Raw genomic sequence first — 19,745 nt, 5'->3', positions numbered from 1 at the left:
GAAGGCAGCTAAATCAAGAGATGTCTACTGTTTTCATAGAATTATAACATTGTTTGAGTTGGAAGGGACTCTTAAAGGCTGTCTAGACCAACTCCCCTGCAATGAACAAGGATACCTACAGCCAAATCAGGCTGCTCAGAGCCCCATCCAGCCTGACTGTGGGTATTCCCATGTCCCCAAAGATGAGGCATCTACCACCTCTCTGGGCAACATGTGCCAGTGCCTCACTACTCTTACTGAAAAAAACCCTTTTTTTTTCTTATATCCAATTTAAATCTCCCCTCTTCTTGTCCAAGGCCATTTCCTCTTGTCCTACCACAACAGATCCTCATAAAGAGTCTGTCTCCTTCTTCCCCGAAGTCCCCCTTTAGATACTGAAAGGCTGCTATCAGGTTCTGAATAGTTCTAGGAGCTGTAAGGGACAAAGTGAGTGGTACTAGAAAGGATGTCAGGGTGCTAAAGAAATGTCCTTTACAGACTCAGAAGTTCAAGTGAGAGAGAGCAGGAAAGGAAGGAAGGTGAAGTGGCTTACTCAGCTTCTTCTACTGTTTTGGACAAAAACAATATTTTCCTCACATCAAGTCAGCAAAAGCATTTCCTGACGTGTTACTCTCTCCACTGCTTTTTTTTTAATAAGCCAAAGCAGTTTTCAAAAAAGCATGTGAAAATGTTGATGCTGGTCAGGAAACAAGCAATCTCCAGGTCTCACACTGACTCCACTACCAGCATCCTGGCACTTCCCTTAGGGACGCTCTTTGTGCAGAGGCAGAGCTCTGCTGGTGCAAAGCACTGGTGCAGGGAGCACAGGGAAGGAGGAGATGCAGCCCCAGAGAGCCCAGCAAGGCTGGGAGCATGAACCTGCCTTGAGTATCTGGTTTAAATCTAACACTTAGGCAGTTTTCATAGTAGCACAGCTGAGGCTGGCAGAGACCTGTGGGTCCTTCTGTCCCAGTCACAGCTCCAGCAGGGACACCAGAGCAGGTGCCCAGGCCCATGGTTAGGCAGCTTCTGAAGATCTCCAAGGAGGAGTGCTGAGGCCAGCACTGGGGTGAGGCTGCAGGTCACCAGGTGGCCATGGGTGCCAGCAAGCAGACACGATGCTCCTCAGTACTGCTCAGCACTGCCAGCATGCTGTTGGGAAATGGCTAGCACTGCCACACCTTGACAAACCTGCAATGAAACTGTTGTTCCTGCATGCCCTGAGCCAGAGCAGTATTTTGAGTTTGGATTGCTAAGTGGTGAACATCCTCTTTACCTCCTCCACATAACAATTTATGCAATTATGTTCTATTAGGACACTCCAAACAGACAAATTATTATGAGCACATGCAGTGCCCTGGATGACCCGAGTGAAGTCATCACAGCAGGCTTTTATTTTGTTACTCAGGGGTGTTTAATACTTCTTTTAACACTAGACAGCAAATGGGAACTGCAGCAATTTTCATCCTGCTGCTGAAATACAGCATTGCTAATGTGTGCTGTGCCACGCAAACCTTACCAGGCTGACTCTGAACTTGGAGTGAACCTGGTTCAGCTGCATCTTCATGCTCTGTGTTATGACAAAACACCAAGCAGCTGTGCCACGTGATCTGGGGTTTGAAGGAGATGCCATCAATGAAAAGTCTAATGAAGAAAACAGACTCTTCCAAATCTCTTCACTATGTGTTGATTCTTTTATATGTTCTCAAACTATTTTTTTCCCTCTGTTGCTAATGAGCACTTGAGAATTTGATTTAGCTCTCTGGAATGACTGCCACTCACTGCTAGAATGTTAATCTGCCTAAACCCATTCAGCTCCACTTACTTGGAAGTCAATCACCTGGAGCCTGCATTTCAAAGAGATGCTGGCTAATGCAGTCACAACAGAAGAGGTGTTCTGGGACAACTCCCACAGTTGGAAGTAATCTTGGAGAGTCAGGCTACTAGACAGCAAACAGATCACAATAAACAGGACAGGAGTCACTGCTGATGGAGATTGGGAGTGTGAATGCCAAGCAGACAGAAGGCTGGTTAGCTGCAAACGCAGTGCTGCAGATCACAGAAGGGATGCAGCACTTGCATGATGCGTTGGGCAAACAAGCACAGTAGGTATGGCTGGAGCTGAAGCTTTAAGGTGCTGCAGGAGGAGTCTGGCTGTTCAGAAGTAATTAAAGAACTGATTTATTTAGTTTTGTATTATCTGTTTTTTGTTTCCTTTTTTTGTTTGTTTTTAACCCTCTGATTAGAGCTGGAGAAAATGCTGCTTTGAGTAAAATCTGATACTAAAGGTAGGAGACATGGGTGCCACCTGAGAAAATGAATGATGCTGGGGTACTGGAACAGCACATCTGTGAATTACTCCAGTGCTCTCTCATGGAAACAGTTCTCTTTTAGCTTCCTTAACATGCTCAGAAGCCCTGAGCTGTCAGGTGGTGCTGCTCTGGCCAGATGGTCAATAGCCAGGGCCTCAGTGCTGCACAGAGCTGGCTTGCAAGCAGAGGGGACCAGGACAGTTCAAAGAGAAATGATGGATTCAAGATCTGGGAGTCACCAAAGCCATCAGCACTTCCAGTGCCCAAAGGAAGACCCTGTAAATGGTAGCACCAGTGGCCTGCTAAGGCTGAGCCCATCAGGAACACCCACCAGCAGGCAGCCATTTTTGTTTCCTTGGCTATCAGGATTATTCCAAGAACAAGATGTTTCCAGGAACAGTTGCTGGAAAAGAGGAAAAAAACATGAAGTGCAACCACTGCCTTCAACTAATGTGGACTGCTGGCTTTCTTTTGTGAAGGCAGAAACATCCATCCTTTGTTTTGCTGAGGTTGTATTTACACCATAGCAAAAAATCAGTTTTTGCATGCAAAGAAAAGAAATAAACTTTTTCCATTTATATCAGTGCTTGCTGAAGAGATAGAGGGATTGTAGCTGCATAAATAAATACATAAAGCTTTTAAAACTCTGACCTATAGAAGTTTTTATTAATATTTATTAATATGTCCCTAGCTTATCTTGGCTCCTCACTGCAAGAAAGACATCGAGGCCCTGGAGCACGTCCAGTGAGGGGCAATGAAGCTGGTAAGGGCTCTGGAGCACAAGTCTTATGAGGAGCAGCTGAGGGAGCTGGAATTGTTTAGTCTGAAGGAGGCTGAGGAGTGAGTAGATGATAACACTCTCTACAACTGTCTGAAAGGAGGTTGTGGTGAGGGGGGGGTCAGTCTCTTCTCCCAGGTAACGGTGATAAAACGAGAAGTGAAGGTCTTTAATTCTATCAGGAATGTTCAGGTTGGATATTAGGAAATGTTTCTTCTCAAAAAGAGTGGTGATGCATTGAAAGATAGCCAGGAAGGTGGTGGAGTCACAATTTCTGGAAGTGTTCAAGAAATGCACAGATGTGTCACTGAGGGTCATGGCTAGTGGCCATGGTGGGGATGAGCTGATGGTTGCACTAGATGATCTTGGTGGCCTTTTCCAATCCTAATGATTCTGTGGTTCAGTCCCCAGATCCCTCCCCCACGTTTCATCCTTCAGCTACCCTGCCAAGCAATGATCCCACCACAAATGTGGTCCTGCTGTCAGAAGAAGAGTGGAAAGAACATCTACATTTTGGTTATTCAAAACATTATTACATCCTGCTTCAGCCAAACCATTTGCTTCAGTGTGAAAATGAGACCTATATGCCCACAATTTTCTTGCAAATACTTGAAGCAAATGTTGATTTTGAAGGAAGGCATACAAGTAAAAGGCAAAGGAAGGGCTATTAGATATTTCAAATTATTATTATTAGTAGTATTTTTCCCTTCATATTTTTAGGATTTTCTGATGCTTTTGCTTCATCTTTTAAGCAGGTACAAGCACAGATGATGTTTAAAGCTCTTGCCGGTTTAGCTATGTTTTAAGAAGTGTAAAATTAATGACTTAGCCCACTCAGGTAAAAGCCAGTGGCTTGGCAATTATACCAGCAAAAGAATTCTTTGTTGTCTATTAGATGATACACTATCTATAGATTGTTTTCCTCAGCTTATAAACCAGGCCAGCAAAGAAATATCCCAGCTGCTTCAAACTACATTGGTAAGAGGATCTGCAACTCAACAAATGCTCCTTCCTAATGCAAGCTCATACTTTGAAGTACCTAACTTTTAAGACCTTTACAAAGTATGTCAGTCACAGACTTGATCTTTCAATATTATGCACAAGTCCCATTCTCTGAAAAGTAGTCATTTGTTGTTAATGAGGGTTGTCAATGACTGAGGTTAAGCTGTAAGCTGAACTGGAATTTTTTTAATAAAGTTCCTGTTATTTGTGGAAAACTGCTGAGTAATGCTGTTTGTTTATATAATGCCACCTTATATTTAAAAACATCACAAAAGTGAAGAGTGATCCATGCATTTAACTGTGAAGTCTTGCAAAGGGCATGCACCAATGAAACTCCAGCAAGCAGTACTGGTAGAACTTCTACTCCACTTACTTATGGGGCTGGTATGAGAATTGAAACCACAGTTCAGACAGACCCATCCACTTGCAATTTGCATGCACACTCTACAATGCCAGCAGCACCTGATGATTTAAAGAACAGAAAGTGCCAACAGAGCTGTCTGAGCTTCAGGCATCTCCAAATTTTTGTATTGGGAAATTGTCCTGAGTCTCCACTGATTTACACATCCATTTGCAAACTCCTTCCAGCTGAACTTGATGTCTCCAGTACAGACTCTTCATCTGGGCCTGTTGTCTTATACAAACCTCATGTTTGGAACCTGATCTCATTTGAATTACCTAAAGAGAAAGGCATTCTAAAAGAAAAAAAAAAGTGCTATAATTTTCTTGCATGCATTCTGGCTTGGTGTTTTGAATCCATGGACCAAATCCCAGCTATTACCTTTGTCAGGAAAAAACAGAAAACCACTGCCTCTGTGAAGATTCCTGTATTTTTCTCCTCGTGCTCACCAAATTGTTATTAGCAGACACTAATGACACTTCTGTTGTGATACAAAACTTCTGCAGGACAAAAACACAAATGGATGCTGGTAAAATCAAGAGAAAATGGATAAGGATTGGGGGGAAATATGAAAGTTTGGAAATGTTTTTATTCTAAATGCCTCTTGTAGCGAAAGCATAGTGTGTTTGGGTTCAAACCTACCCTGAAAAAGAGGGAATGGTAAGCACAGCCCAGGCAGAGCTAGCTGAGATCCAGGCCTCCAGTTTGATGGGCAGTTGAGATTTCTACTACATCCAGGTGTTCTACCACACCCAGGAGCCCAGTGCTTTGTCTTGGGGCAGGTTAGACCTCTTGCATCACAGCTCAGAGATGTGAGAGGACAAGTTTTGGATATAGCCTGCAGCCACCAAGGTTCCCTTTGCAGCCTTCTCCTGTTGATAGCACACATGACAAACTTCGCCAGGGCCAGGAGGAGCTGTTCAGGAGCGTTACAGCTGCCAGGTGCTGGCTCCTTCTGCCCCTTAGACCAGGATGATGATGAGTTTTTGTTTTTAAGGACCCAAATATACACTCATTAGAGTGTCAGGGCAATAAGAACCAAGAGTGGTGTTTTCCTTTGCCATTGCAAGTGTTGTGTTTTATTTGCACAGTGCACTTATTCAGTGCAGCTTTCCTGCAAGACCTCTGTGGATAGTTGTCACTGGTAGATGGATATTCTTTGGGAAAAGGGGAACAGAGGGAACTGCAGGCACTCAAGCTTTTGTGCATCCCAGAAACACTTTGGGAATAGAACAGTACGCGCTAAGCCTTGCAAGGCCTCCTGCACCCCATGCCATCAATGAGCTGGAGGGGGGAAAAGAAAACCAACAAAACAACAAGCTTAATATTGCATTTACAAATTTCTTCAAAGTTATCATTCCTTGCTTTTTTGCAGGCATTCAGCACGCCCATAACCAGATAGCCATTCCCATAAAGTGTTGTATGAATGACAGAACTCAGAAATACGGCTCTCACGAAGGACTATAGAAAAACAGAGCAGGTGAATAAAACCTCAGTAGGGCCCTTTTTGGCTTGATAGCTGTTTATAGACAGGCTTTTGTTTAGGTTCCTGGCATTTTGCAAAGGAGTAAAAGGGATCTACTATATAGGAAATCTAGAAGATGGGGTTTTGTTTCTTCTTCTTTTTTCCTTTAAACATTTTTAAAAAGCATTCCAAAGCATTGACCTGGGTATAGATCACCTCACTCACATCAAAAAGTGAAAACACAGCCATGCAAAAAAATCCCTTCCTTGTAGAAAAACATTACTTTCCAGTGTTGCAAGCACATCATTGTATTAAACAATAGTGTCAAATTCCCCAGCTAAAGAAAGTATTTGTGAAGTATTTGGGGAAGCTTCATTGAAAGAAAAACAAAAGACATGGAAGACATACAATACCTTTATTAAATTACTTCTCAGGGCTGAAAAAATTATGGTGTCACTTCTTTACTTCCTTTTTTTTCCTTTCTTTCTTTCTTTCTTTTTTTTTTTTTTTTTGGAACCTACAACTTTGCAGACTGTATTCAGTCTCCTCAGACCCCTCAGTTGGATTCAGGCTATGAGCTCATTTTCACTAAATAGTAAAGAAAACTTCTAACAAGCAGGGCTAGAACTCGGCTTCTTTTCTGCTGATTGTTGAAAGATAGATGGTGAATGCAGACAAGCAAACTATTCAAAGGCAGCTCTAGGACAGATTCCTCTGATCCAGTGCAGTAGCAAAGTCTTTGTCACACATCCCGCAACATCCTATACAAAAGTGGTGAAGATAAAGTTTAATGGAAGAAGAGCACGTGTTGAGTCTATCAACATCGGGGAAAACAGGTCAAGAAATTCTGTGCCTTTCCTCCATGAATACAGTAAAAGAATGAATCCATAAAATGGAAGATTTTGGACATCTTGAACTGCAGAAAACACACTGGTAACGCCAAAAAACGTCATATGCCTCAGTGTGAGATTCTCACACACAATTCTTCATGAACTTTGGAATGTGATTTCTCAGAACAGGATGCTTTTCCTGGAAGCAGCTGTTTTGGTTCAAGACTGGGTATCAGCTGTCAGTCAGCTTTGGCAGGTCAACCACAGCTGCCATTCCAAGGAGATGTCCTGGCAGAAGGAGGAATATTCTGCAAAAGAGAAATGAAGTAGGGTGCTGAGGAAGCTGCTGGAATGACCCAAAACTTTAGCATCACCTCTGTTGTACTTTAGAGCCCACAGTGAAGGCTATGTGGATTCTCTGCTATGGCAGGAGCACACTAAGCTGCATCTTGGAGGCAAGACTGCATTCAGAAAACAGAACGTATACATATATCTGTATGGGAACTGCTGAATCACAGCCTGAACTGAATTGAGTACCTGAGGAAAAGGCCCTGTCAGCCCTGGGAGCACAGGTGAAGGCAATTCACTTGTACAACTGGAAGGGGTGAAGCCTGGCTGCACCTCTCTTAGGCCTCATTTAGAGGCTGACTGCTACTAAGAAATTATCTCTTTCTGGATGATCTTTTTCTGGTAAGGCTTTCCCCTGTGAACCTTGAATCTTGTGGTACAGGTGAGCAATCCTCTTCCTTTCCTTTATAGCATCTTTCTATCATGCCAGTCCTTCCATCATAGCCTCTTTGTTGCAACACCTTTCCCACTGTATTGAGCTGTTCAGTTGCTAACGTACAGGTGCATAGGCAGGTGAGAGGCTTTCCCTACCCCAGGGTGTCACTCTGCATCACATACAGTATGTGGGAGCTTTGCTAAATGAGTGCTTTCATAGATTCTTGAGTACACTATGATTTTTCATTTCCTATCTACATACTGGAATTGTAATTGGTAGCATAACAGTCTTCCCTTGCTTATGGGGCTGTTGTGCCATTCAACAAGGCAAACTTCTGCCATAATGTAATGCTGACTGGATATTCCTGAAGTTTGACTTAAAGTGATTTCATCATTTTCAAGGGCTCACTATGCTTTGATGAACTTGAATGCACTTCAGCATTTTAGGGAGTTTTGTAGAAGTCGTTGTGAGGATGAGCTCCTGGGAGATGGAGGGAGCTGCTTGCACTAGCACAGATTACTCTGAGGAAAGTCCTTAGACCCCAAGGCTAAGGGTTTACATGATGTTTCTTCCATCTTTTTTTAACCGTAATGAGAACAGAAGCATTGACGCTCCTTTCTTCCCCCTCTTCACAAACTCTTCTTTCCCTTGCCTTACCTCACCTCCTGGCTGAATCCAGTAAGAATGCATTTATTATATATCACGACGAATGAAAACCTGGAAAAACACAAGTATCCACAAGCACATACATGCACATATATATATATATATATATACACACACATGCACACATATATATATAGCAGATGAAATACCTCTGCAAGAAGAAAATCTGAAATGCAGATTAGGTCCAATTCAAAACTTCTGTTCCTCTGGAGCGTTGCTGGGTCAGTTCAGAATGTAAGCAAATGTAAAATGCAACTTTCTCCATTTCAGTAAATTTGCTTTGCAAGTAAAATTCCAAACTTTACTAGAAATGTAGTTCTTATCAGGCATATAATGTACCGGTGGTGTAATACTAAGCCCCATTTCATTAACGCAAGTCTTCTACCTTACCAGCAGCAAATCACAGACAACTTAAATGCACAGGAAACCAGGCCTCTGGATTTCTGAGTGCACAGTGAGGTGTGTGTAGCTGGTTGCTGGTTGGTACCAGCCATTGGCTCTCCAAATGCAAAGCGCCTCCTGTTTCCTTAGGAAAATTTGAATGACAAAGTGGGTGGGAAAATCTTTTTCAAGCCTATCTCATCCCACCTTGTGAAGTTAATAATTTACTAGTCCTATTTGGTATCATTAGCAAATCCTTTATGTACCCCAACTTATCTGGAAGTCAGCATAACGTTAGTTCCAGTCTAAGACATCAAAGCAGAACCTAAGTGACATGAAGGAAAAGAACACAAAAGGCAAACAGTTATGGGAACATAGTTTTCCTATTATTTCTTTGCATACGTGGTATCAGACAGATATATTTACTAAATACTTGTGACTGGCCAACATAGAAGTTTGTGGGTGCACTTAGTGATGATTCAAATACACCATAGATTGGCACAGACAAAGGTCTTAGTGGTTTTGTGAATCCTTTTCCCCTTAGCAGAGGGGGTTATAGCGGCTTCATGGTGTCACAAATTTGAAGTGGTTACTAACCACCTCCTCTTGACCTGGAGAGTAAGAGACTAGGAAGGCAAGCTCTGTTCCTTAGGAGATCTCCACTTGTAAGGTCACTATCAGTGGGACCCTCCAAAGTTAAAAGATAAAATTATTACAATGTGGGTTACTCTAGTGGTGACTGCAGGATCAGCTTCTCATTTTTGGACACACAGGAATGGTTGTGTAACTCACTCGGGCAGCTCGGTAACGTATTCTGTATTGATTCACTCCTGACTACTAATGACTACTTTCAGAAACAGATCTGAAACCTGCCCATCCAGATCTCACTGTCCTACAGTGAGAGCTACCCCCACAGAACCCCCCAAGGCAGTGGTGTGCAATGCCATGCTCTTACACAACCTAGGTGGTTGGAACTTGAGAAGTAAGGAGCTGCTGGCATCCAGCCTTATGCTGGAGGAGAAAGGGGAGCTGGAGGATTTCTGAAGGGCAGCAAGTTGCATGGCAACAGGTAGCACACATTACCTGTAAACAGAAGCAATTTGTGGCAGGGGCAATACCAGCCTCTAGTATGAGGATAAGAACAGGGACAGCAGTAGGAAGCCAGTACACTCTATGTAGTATGAGAGTGAGAAAAACCCCTGCCATATGCCAAGCACTTACGTGGCTTTGCTTTGTGAGGATGAGAAGCAAAAGAAAGTGCTTTGATGAAGAGCTTTATGGATCACTAATTGGTCTCCCCAAATTCCACCCCAAAAAACTAATGCTTTGCCATACCTCCATGTTAAAAAGGCGTGGTTTGCTAGTCTTTGGCAAAAAAAAAAAAAGAAAGAAAAGAAAAAGAGGAGGCATGTTGATACGGATGATACACAAAGATGCATCTGGAAGTTCAGTAGAGATTACTGTTATTAGGTTTATTCTAAGACTTTATTTAATAACAAGGGACATTTCAATGGCTCCTACTAAACCAGCAAAGCCTTTACCCTCCTGAATGTGTGCAGGTGTACATGCATGTGTGTATATAATAATTTAAGGAATGCATAAGTGATTTTAATAGAATCACAGAACCCTTAGAATTGGAAGGGACATGTAAAGGTCATCTAGTCCAACTCCCCTGCAATGAACAGGGACATGCACAGCTAGATCAGTTTCTCTCCTGTACTGAGGACTCCACATGTGGATGCAGCACTCCAGGTGAGGCCCCACCAGTGCAGAGCAGAGGAGCAGGATCACCTCCCTTGCCCTGCTGGCAGTGCTGCTTTTTGATGCAGCCCAGGATATGGTTGGCTCTCTGGGCTGTGAGGACACACTGCTGGCTCACATCCAGCTTCCCACCCACCAGTTCCCCCCTTGTCTTTTTCAGCAGAGCTGCACTCAGTCCTTTCATCCCCAACTTGTATTGGTAATAATATACAAGACATGATCGTATATTGACACAGCCAGCACTGTGTTTCTCATTATGTCAGAACAAAATTGCAAGTGCAAAACGTTATGAAGCCAGATCATAAAACTAAATTCTTTGGTTAGTATAGTGGAAATGCTAAGTGAAACAGTGACTGAGCACCTGGTGGGGAGGTAGGGCCAATCCAGGGGAGCTCAGGTGCATGCAACTGGAAGGAGCTCATTTAAGGGCTGGCAGTGGAGGTAAAGGCATCTTGTTTTGAGATTCCTGCTTATTTGAGGACCTTGTGAGCCTTCTGAGTGTAAGTAATGCTCTCTTATTTCTGTGCTTGCTGCTATCGTATCTAGGCAGATCCTCACTTGCTGTAGTGTAAGGCCTTGCTGCTCTGCCATCTTGTTATGCTTTCTATTGTATTATAGTTAGTTATCAGAGTGCTCCAGTAAGCACAAGTAAAAACAAACAAGTAAATAAGTGCTAGTAGGGAGGTAATTTGTGGCCCTAATTTTGAAATCATTAATGTTCTACTTAACTTGAGAATTCTAAAGAATAATTTTGTTTTCATAATAACTTGGGAAACGAGGTTAAGTGTAGTTCATGTTAACTATGATCCCTGAAGAGCTGTGTTACAAATAAAAATATCCTAAACCCCAATATATTATTAACTACATATCAATGAGCTAAAGGGCACATAGTGAAGACAATGAAAAACTGTAGTAAATACACAGCAGTAACTTATTTTCAGGGGAGGAAAGGGGTTAGGGACTCTCAACCATTGAGCAAGCTGTTCTAGTGTTTCTTGCTAGAATGAGATGAGTGTTCAGATGGAGATGTTCTTGCTGCCTGAGTGTGTATCAAAAAAGAATATTTCTGTTATTCTTTCTGTGCTAAATCCAAGCTTTCCTGGTTTATTAGGTCAAGGCAATTTGTTGTGAGCTTGGGGGGCGTAATGGTCAAATATGACACAGCAGTTCTTCAGAAATTTGACACAGACAACGTTGCAAATCCTCCCAGTCCAACTGTAGCTTAAAAAGATTCAGATATCAACAATGTTAATATGTTAGTACATGAGCATAGATTCTATGGCCTTTAGTTTGTGATCCAAACCAAATTCACAGATCACCTGAAACTTGAAGATGCGCGTCTTATCTTTTAAATGAAACATTATATTATCTCACATACATACATTTATTTTATGAGCCATGGAAAAAAAAAATGCTTCCCATTTACATCATGTCTATTTTAAACAATTAAAACATCAGTGATTTAAAATGTTTGTCCAAGCCTGAAGTGTTTTTAGCCAGCAATCTTGTAATCCTTAATCTTGATTAGAATCTTGCAATCCAAATAACTGTCTTTCAAAGGCAGAAAATTACTGACCACAAACCTTTGAAAAATACCAATACCAAACCTAAATTTGTGGAGCAGGATCACTGCTCTTACTGGTTGCTAACGTATGCTCTGTAGTGTTCTCAGTGGATGCCTGGAGCTACACTTAAATGAAGACAAAAGTTACCCCACCTTTCATGCTGGAGATAAGGTGGGTAGTTGAAAAAACACAAGTGATGAAAGGGGAAGGAAAAGGAAATTCTTTGTGGTCTAAAGAGGGGGCAGGTAAGTTTTGTTTTGGAAGTGGGCAAATGAAGGAATAAAAAGAGCATGAGGAAGACAGTGTCTCTCATTAATTCCGTGTTCTCACCTGGACTTTGGAGTAGAACAAAATTCATGCATTTTCTGATGACACTTTAGCTTTGCTGTCCTGTTTGCAGCCTAAGAGTCTTGAAGGTGGTCAGAATAGCTCCTCCAAAAAGATACTTAAACTACTGGATCTGTGTTTTACTTCTTCAAGTCAGTTTAGTATATCTTACACTTATCAGGAACTCAGGAAGGCAGATGTTGAGGCATTCCTAGAAACTATTCAATATGGTATTTGTGCAGCCATGGTTTCCCTACATCAGCTCCTGGTGCTAAAACTTCCTGGTCCTTCCTGGTGAGGCAAAGGCAGCCAGGACTCTGCTTGTAGTCTTTCTTCAAGACTTGCACAGCTCTGCAGGCTTCTTTGTGGTTGACTCGTGTCTGTTTCCCATTTCCACTTGATTGAGTAGCTCTAAACAAATAAACATTCACCATGATACCTGCTAAAAGTTCATCTTTTGGATTAAAGGAAGCTGAGAGTCTAATGTTAAACCTAGTCTGGCTAGAGATGTTTCCAAGATAAGTTTCAGGTCTAGCCTCACCTGTTATTTGAAAAGGAGATTTCTTTTCCTTAATATGAACAAAACAGTTCTAGATCATTACAACTCTCTTGTGGCAAGGTCTACACAAATTTATACTCAGTGAAGTGGTTGCTAATGTACCTGTTGACCACATGATGTAGTAGGCAGATAAGAAGACAAGTTTCACATCTGCTAGTTCTTATCCTGTATTTAGGAACATGCCAGGCTGACATAACCAGCAGGCAGAAGAGAGGAGAGCAGAAGGGTATTACTGATCTCATCTCTTTGGTGAAGCAATGGGACCCAAGGTAACAGCATGGAGCTGCATCAGGGAGGGTCAGGTTGTGTGTTAGGAAAAGACTTTTCACAGGAGGATGGCTGGGAACTGGAACAGGCTCCCAGGGCAGTGGTTGTGGCCTGGAGCTACTGGAGTTCAGGGAGTGTGTGCTCAATGCTCTTCTACAAATGGTCTGAGTTCTTGGGCGGTCCTATGTAGAGCCAGGAGTTTGACCCAATGGTTCTTGTAGGTTTATTCTGTCTTGGGATATTCTATGAATGTATAATACTTTTAGGAGTTGGCCAGGTATTTTTCCTCTTTATTAGGATGCCCAGCCTGATGAATGTAAGATAGAGTCTTGGTCTTACACGTATTTAGTGAGTAAAAAAGACCACTTTAATGCTATTTGCATATAAAGTCAAGAAGGACAAAGGTAACAATCAAACCAGCTGGCAAAACCTAGCCAGAGGGAAGTTGTTGGATAAGCCTGATAAGAAGAAGGGCTATGTCATACAGAGAGCTTTGCATTTGCTAGTTGTAAGCAAGTAAACTGTTTGCTGCCATTGCTTCTTGGATCTGCTTACATTCCTAATGCTCCAAAAAGTACAAAAGACTTTGCAGCTACAGGGGTAGGACTGAAATCAAACTCACAGACATCTTGTTGTAGGATCTGACCCTGACAGAGTACTAAGCCACAAAAATGGGTAGTAAGAAGCAAACTTCTTTTAAAAAAGAGCAAGAATACTGGCCAATATATAAAAACCATGATGAATGCATTCTATTTTGGTAATGAAATGGACCAATATATAGATAAAGTAGGTGAAAATTATGTGCTCACATATAAACTTCTATCAGTTGTAAAATATCTACTATTATGCACAGTCAATGACTTTAAGTTGCCATTTAAATTTCCTTTTCTTCTGTCACACTCTTCTCTATGTTTCAAAATACTTAAATTAATATTTAGAAACTAAGCAAAACTGAGAATAAGTTAGCAGATAGTAAATGAGAGGCTAATGAATATCCTACATCTGAACTGTTGTACAGTAGCTTACACAGTGGGGAATTTGCCTTACCAGTGACTATAGGCAATTTTATTCAGGCTTAAGTTTGGAAGAAACTGGCTGCCTTGTTCCTACAACTCCCCTTTGTGGACAAGCTGTAGATATGCAGAGGTTTTTTTTTTTTAAATAAAAAAAAAAAGTACAGGAGTTGCTTCTTGCTCTCTGAGCTGTGAGCAACTGCCAAGGCAAGTCACTTCCCCAGCTGAAGGAAGCCTTTCATCATTTAATAAAGGGAAATGCCTGAAAATATATGAAGCCGTGATGTTGAATTAAAATAGTGTGGTTATATGCCTTGATTCTTTTGGCAGAAAAATGTTGCCTTCTGGCTCCTTGCTTGTTATGTAGTATAAGATGATACTATGACAACAAAAAATAGTAAAATGATTTGATAATTACAGTGATATACGCATTCATCTGTACCAACTCAAATATCTAGTTCTGCAGCACTCAGGTGACTAGTAAAAACATATATATATCGGCTTAAAATGTAGCTGCTGTGAAAACAGCTATCAACATATAAGTTTCTAATTACTGCTAGGACCCTAAATGTATTTACACATTCAGCTCTCTGAATGTGTAGTTAGAATTTTTTTTTTTTTTAGGTTCATGACCCACATCCAGGGGGGAGCAATGTCTGAGAAGTGTGTGTCTCAGCTGTGCTTACTGCTCTATTTCAGAAGCAGCAGACCCATAGGTGTTTCCTACATTTGGCATGTTTTTAATGGAAAGGTGATGAAAGTGCTGAGCTGTCAGTCCTGAAGACTAGCATGTGCTATTTACCCAGAGGACAAAAGCATCCACAAGCTAGCCTTAGCTTTGCTGTAATACATCATAAATTTTTTTTGCTAAGCAAGGTTTTACTTTAGAAAGCTGCATATAAAGCTCCTGATGTAGGAAATCTAAAACTATGTTTTCCTAAGGTGTTCAAATACATAAAGAACCTCAGCATGTCTGCTAGCTAGATGACTTCACACAAGTGTTCTTTCTGTGGCAGAGCCTGCAATGCTTTTCCTCCAATGTAGTCAGTCAGGCTGTAGAAAATTATCTTTGCTACCAGAATGCTGGCAGTGAATGATTTGTTTCTCTGTGGTCAGTGTATCTTTTGGTGTCTGTTTGCTTCCTTCTTCACAGGTTCATGGATTATAATTTAAAAATCTAATTAAAATGGCTTCTCTGCTGCCGTAAAACTAGGTATATTCATCTAACCAGAGGCACAGGAGAAAGGCCACATAATGGTGACAGTATTATTTTTTTCTGATGATTTTCTTGTTTATTAACCACTCAGCACTTCAATGTTTTGGAGTATTTCTAAGACTTAAATAGCAAATATCTGCAAACTACAGAGGAAATGCATTTTTTTTCCCTAAACTCCATGTTGAAATATTATGTCTGTGGCAGGTCAAGAAAGATTCAAAATGAGAAGTCCTTCTCTCTGCTTTAAATGAGACATGAACAGCTCCATTAAAAGCCATAGGAAAAGAGGCTGTACTCAAAGACGAGGTAGAAATCAGACACAACTGTCACAGGAAATAGTATTGGAGATCCACAGTGCTGCGGCTTCCATATGTGTGCTACCCTCTGAACGTGCTCTACTGATGAAAGAGAGTATATGGGCATTTCCTACAAATCCATGAAAACCCTGCAGCTTATTTTGAGCCACTTCCCACAACTCAAGTTAAGCCACACTTTCTCTTCCCAGCTTCACAACAGTGGAACAGAGCTCAGAGCTCTCTGAGCTTACACTGAGCACTTGAGTGATCTCATCAATACCTGTGAGTTTTCTGAATCAGCTAACAATGCTGTTCCATCTGATTGTGGGTGCTGTTATTTCTTTGCAGTAGAAGTGATAACAGTGGAGCAGAAGTCTACGTGGGGGGGAAAAGAACAGAAAACAGATAGGAATGTGAAGCTTAGAGATGCTCTGATTAAATTAATTTCAGTTAGAAGATTAAGGCTTTTAATCATACTTTAAAAGTATGTTTCAAACTTGAATGAGTTAGATCTGCAGGTTTAGTTGTGGGGCTGAAAATACAAACACCAGGAATCACACTATTAGTTTAGTTTTGGAAGAAGCTCTGGATCAAATCTGGAAGAGTTGGCCCTAACTCTGCTGTTACCATGTGCTGTATCTCCACTCTTACCAAAATGAGTGCTTTTCTGCTCTCAGATCATAGCTGTCACTCATTCCTTTGATCCAAGACTTTCAAAGAGTAGGGGAAATTTTATTATTTGACTCCGGGGCTTGGATTCCAACAGTGAGAGATATAGAGACAGAACAAGGAGAATTTGAATACATGGCATTAATGCGATCTGATAATCAAGTTGCCTGATCAAATGTTATCAGATCGAGCATGTCTTCCATTGAATTTATATTCATGTTTTGAGGAGTACATTTAGTGTAGTGTTACAGGATTTCATTGTTGAGTTTAATCTAAAAGAAAAAAATCTGTATTAATCTGTAAAAACTGAGTTATGGAGTAATGTTTTTCCTCTGGAATTTCTCTTACACTAAGGAATAGCGGGCAGAAGAAATGTCTCAGCTCTATGGACCGCTTTAATTTGAACTTGTAGCTAATAGAGTTTTAGCCTGAACAGGGTGACCCAGAGCTTTCTGTGTTCAGTGATATGCTGCTGAAGCCAAGGGGAGTTGATCTGAAGGAACAAGATAGGGATTCAAAAACCTAGAAAAGAAAGATTACAAAGTAGAGGCCTTGTCCTATAATTTTAGTGTAAGTTTATTTAAAGTTCTGTTTTGGGGGAGAAAAATATACTTACTGTTGCATCTATCTGTTTTCCTTTTGCTGATGCTTCTTTGGGTACAAGGTAGTTCAGTAGCACGTATAAAACTACTGTTAAGAGCAAAACCTCCAAATAATTAAGTTTATATCAAACCAATAGAGATTCATCTTGTCAACAAGGTCAAAACTCAGAGCCCCACAGTGCTTCTGTTGTCATTAATACTACCATTGAGCTTTATGACAACCAAAAGAATTGAGCAAATACAGCTTTCTATGTCTTTTTACAAGTTCACGTTATAATTTCCTACACTAGGGAAATAAAATGAATACCTCAAAAAAGAATCTTGTAAAGCTTTGGAAGAATGGGATGGATGGTAAATGTGATGATCTGCTCTATCTTCTATGTTTTCATTTGTTGTTTAGTGTTTTCCTTTTAGTTTCCTTCTGTTTTGAATAGAAACATTCTTTTTCCACATCTAATTTCAACATTCTCTACTGGAACTCATAAAGTTTGTGAGTGATTACTCACTTTTGAAATATTGATGCACACAATGTCCTTTGACTTAAACCAGCTTGGCATATGAACACAGAACCAGAGTAATTTTACATGGGATCTATCCAGTATGGTTGTTTTGATTTAGGAAAGATAAGCTTATTGGTATTCTTATTCCAGAAAGTTCTTTTCAAAGGAGAGCCAGTATGATCACGTTGACACACAATGGGATTCAGCAGCCCTAGTTATTAAAGGTAATGGATTTAACAGCTCAGATTATACACTAACATCACCAAAGTAGTACAAAGAAGTGAAAGGTTCCATCCCCAGCCCATCTGACAATAAGAACAGTAAGGGAGTAACTGTAAATCTTTTCATGTAAAGTTGTGTGTAAAAAAAGCTGTCTTTCACACTCCTTGTTGACAAACTCAGTACTGAATGCCTTCAGACTCTGTAGAACAAACTGAAACCTACCAGCAGCCCTTAAAATGATTTTTCTGATCTTACAGCTTGTATGTCTCTATCTGCTTCAACGCTGTGATCACGTACATGAGATACATGTACTGTTTCCAGCCTATGAGGCTGGTATTAGATGTATGAAAACAATGGAATAGTTCTTTTCTAACACCTGCTCTATTTTGCAGAGAACTTAAATGGTGTGGAATAGAGGCTGTGGAAAATGATGGACTTGATATCAGGCCACTGCTGTTCTTTGTTCCCTAAAAGGTACACAGTGAGGAACATAAAGAAAGGAAAGGATGGGCACTGTGAGGGTAGGCTCCAAGCCTTTGCAGCATCTGCACTGTTAGATAATGAAAAGCCAGTTTTGAAAGTCATTGAGGTATGTAGGTTATGTGTTTGACAGGCAAAAGGTCTAAAAAGAGCTACCAATCTGAGACAAGACAGAAGGCACCCAGTGACAAGTTCCATCTAATTTCAGATTATGTCCCGAGCAATGCTTAACTCCAGCAAAAGACCAGAGTGCAAACTATCATACAGAAAGCCTATGTTTTTCTTTACCTTCCTAATATTGGTGAATACGCCTTTGGTACCTCTGTTTGTTGAGTGAATTTATTTATTTGTTAGTTTATTTTACCCACTCTAGTTGGGAGAGCTGTGCCATTTTTGTTTGCCTAAGAATATGTAAATATAACTGTGACTTGTCAGGACATTTTCCTTATCTCTGATAGGTAATGGTGAAAGTACTTTGCAGGATGGAATGGCTGTAATAAAAAAACTTGTAGATAGGTGTTATTAACTGATTTGTCGTTACTGTTGGAAGACTGTGATGAAACATTTGGGATGGAAAAATCTCAGTCAAAGGTGCTTAACAGGTCAGCTGCAAATGGTAAAAAGCCACACAGATCAGTGCAGTGTTTCTTATTCAAATGGCAACATAATGGATCAAGAGACCTCATTTCAGGTCAAAGATCTGGTGATGCAGAGGTGCTGCCTCAATATCTGCATTTAAGTTGCATTACTCTAAAAACAGTTCTCAGAAACCCATTTCATATAGAGTATGTTTCAGATATAATAGAATAATCTTGTGACTATGGCTGAGCTAAGTTAATTCTGAGGTTTAAAATGGCTGGTATTTTTCCAACAGGAGTTAGAATCACAGCTTTATCTAAAATGTTCGTGTCTATAAAGCAGTGCCTGAGATTTCTGAAACAGGGCTCATCTTCATTGCCAGAGGAAAAATTTGTACAGGCACTGTGGATACTCAACCAGGAAGATGTCTTGTGAAGATGTCTTCCATCTTCAATGGCAAAGTCACTATGTTGAAATTCAATTGAGCATTAGCTCTTTGGTGAATTGTTTTCAGTATGAAAAGAAAGCAGGCAAATAATGACAAAGGTGGTCATTTTCTGGCTACTTTACTGTTGTTATTGTAAAAAACAAACAAAAAAGACACACAATCAGAGGAGAGATGTGAACAGCAGTGAACCTGGGTTTCAGGAGAACTAGCATCTGTGGTCTCTGTATGTACTAAATCTGAAACTCTACCTTGACTATGAGGAGGATATCAGCCAGAGTGAAAGACAAGTGGAGAAATAAATGTGCATAACCTCACACTACCAGTTCTTTCATGCAACTGGATGCGTTATGTTTCCTTGTGAATGGAATGGAAATGGCAGCTTGCATAATGCACTAAGGATCTCAAGCTCTCATTGTTGGTGGATGTTAACTGGGCAGAGGCATGAGGTAACAGTCTTTATCATGTATCAGTGAACTCAGTAGGACCATTTAAATTTGGTTTGATAATACTGATTTCTAGAGGGAGGGCTACAAGGATCCTGCCAGCCAAAATCTGTTCTGACTTCCACTACTACGTATGCAGAGGAACTGGAGAAGAACAAAGGATTCCACTCCTGCTCCAGCTGTTGTAGACATTTAAGGATTGTCAAAAAAACTGATATTACAGGATAAAGGAGGAGAATATGTTGTTTGCCACTTCAAACA

The sequence above is a fragment of the Coturnix japonica genome, chromosome 4 (genome assembly GCF_001577835.2).
Source record: "Coturnix japonica isolate 7356 chromosome 4, Coturnix japonica 2.1, whole genome shotgun sequence".
NCBI lineage: Eukaryota > Metazoa > Chordata > Aves > Galliformes > Phasianidae > Coturnix > Coturnix japonica.
The sequence above is the reverse complement of the archived record's forward strand: the minus strand, read 5'-3'. Positions refer to the sequence as shown.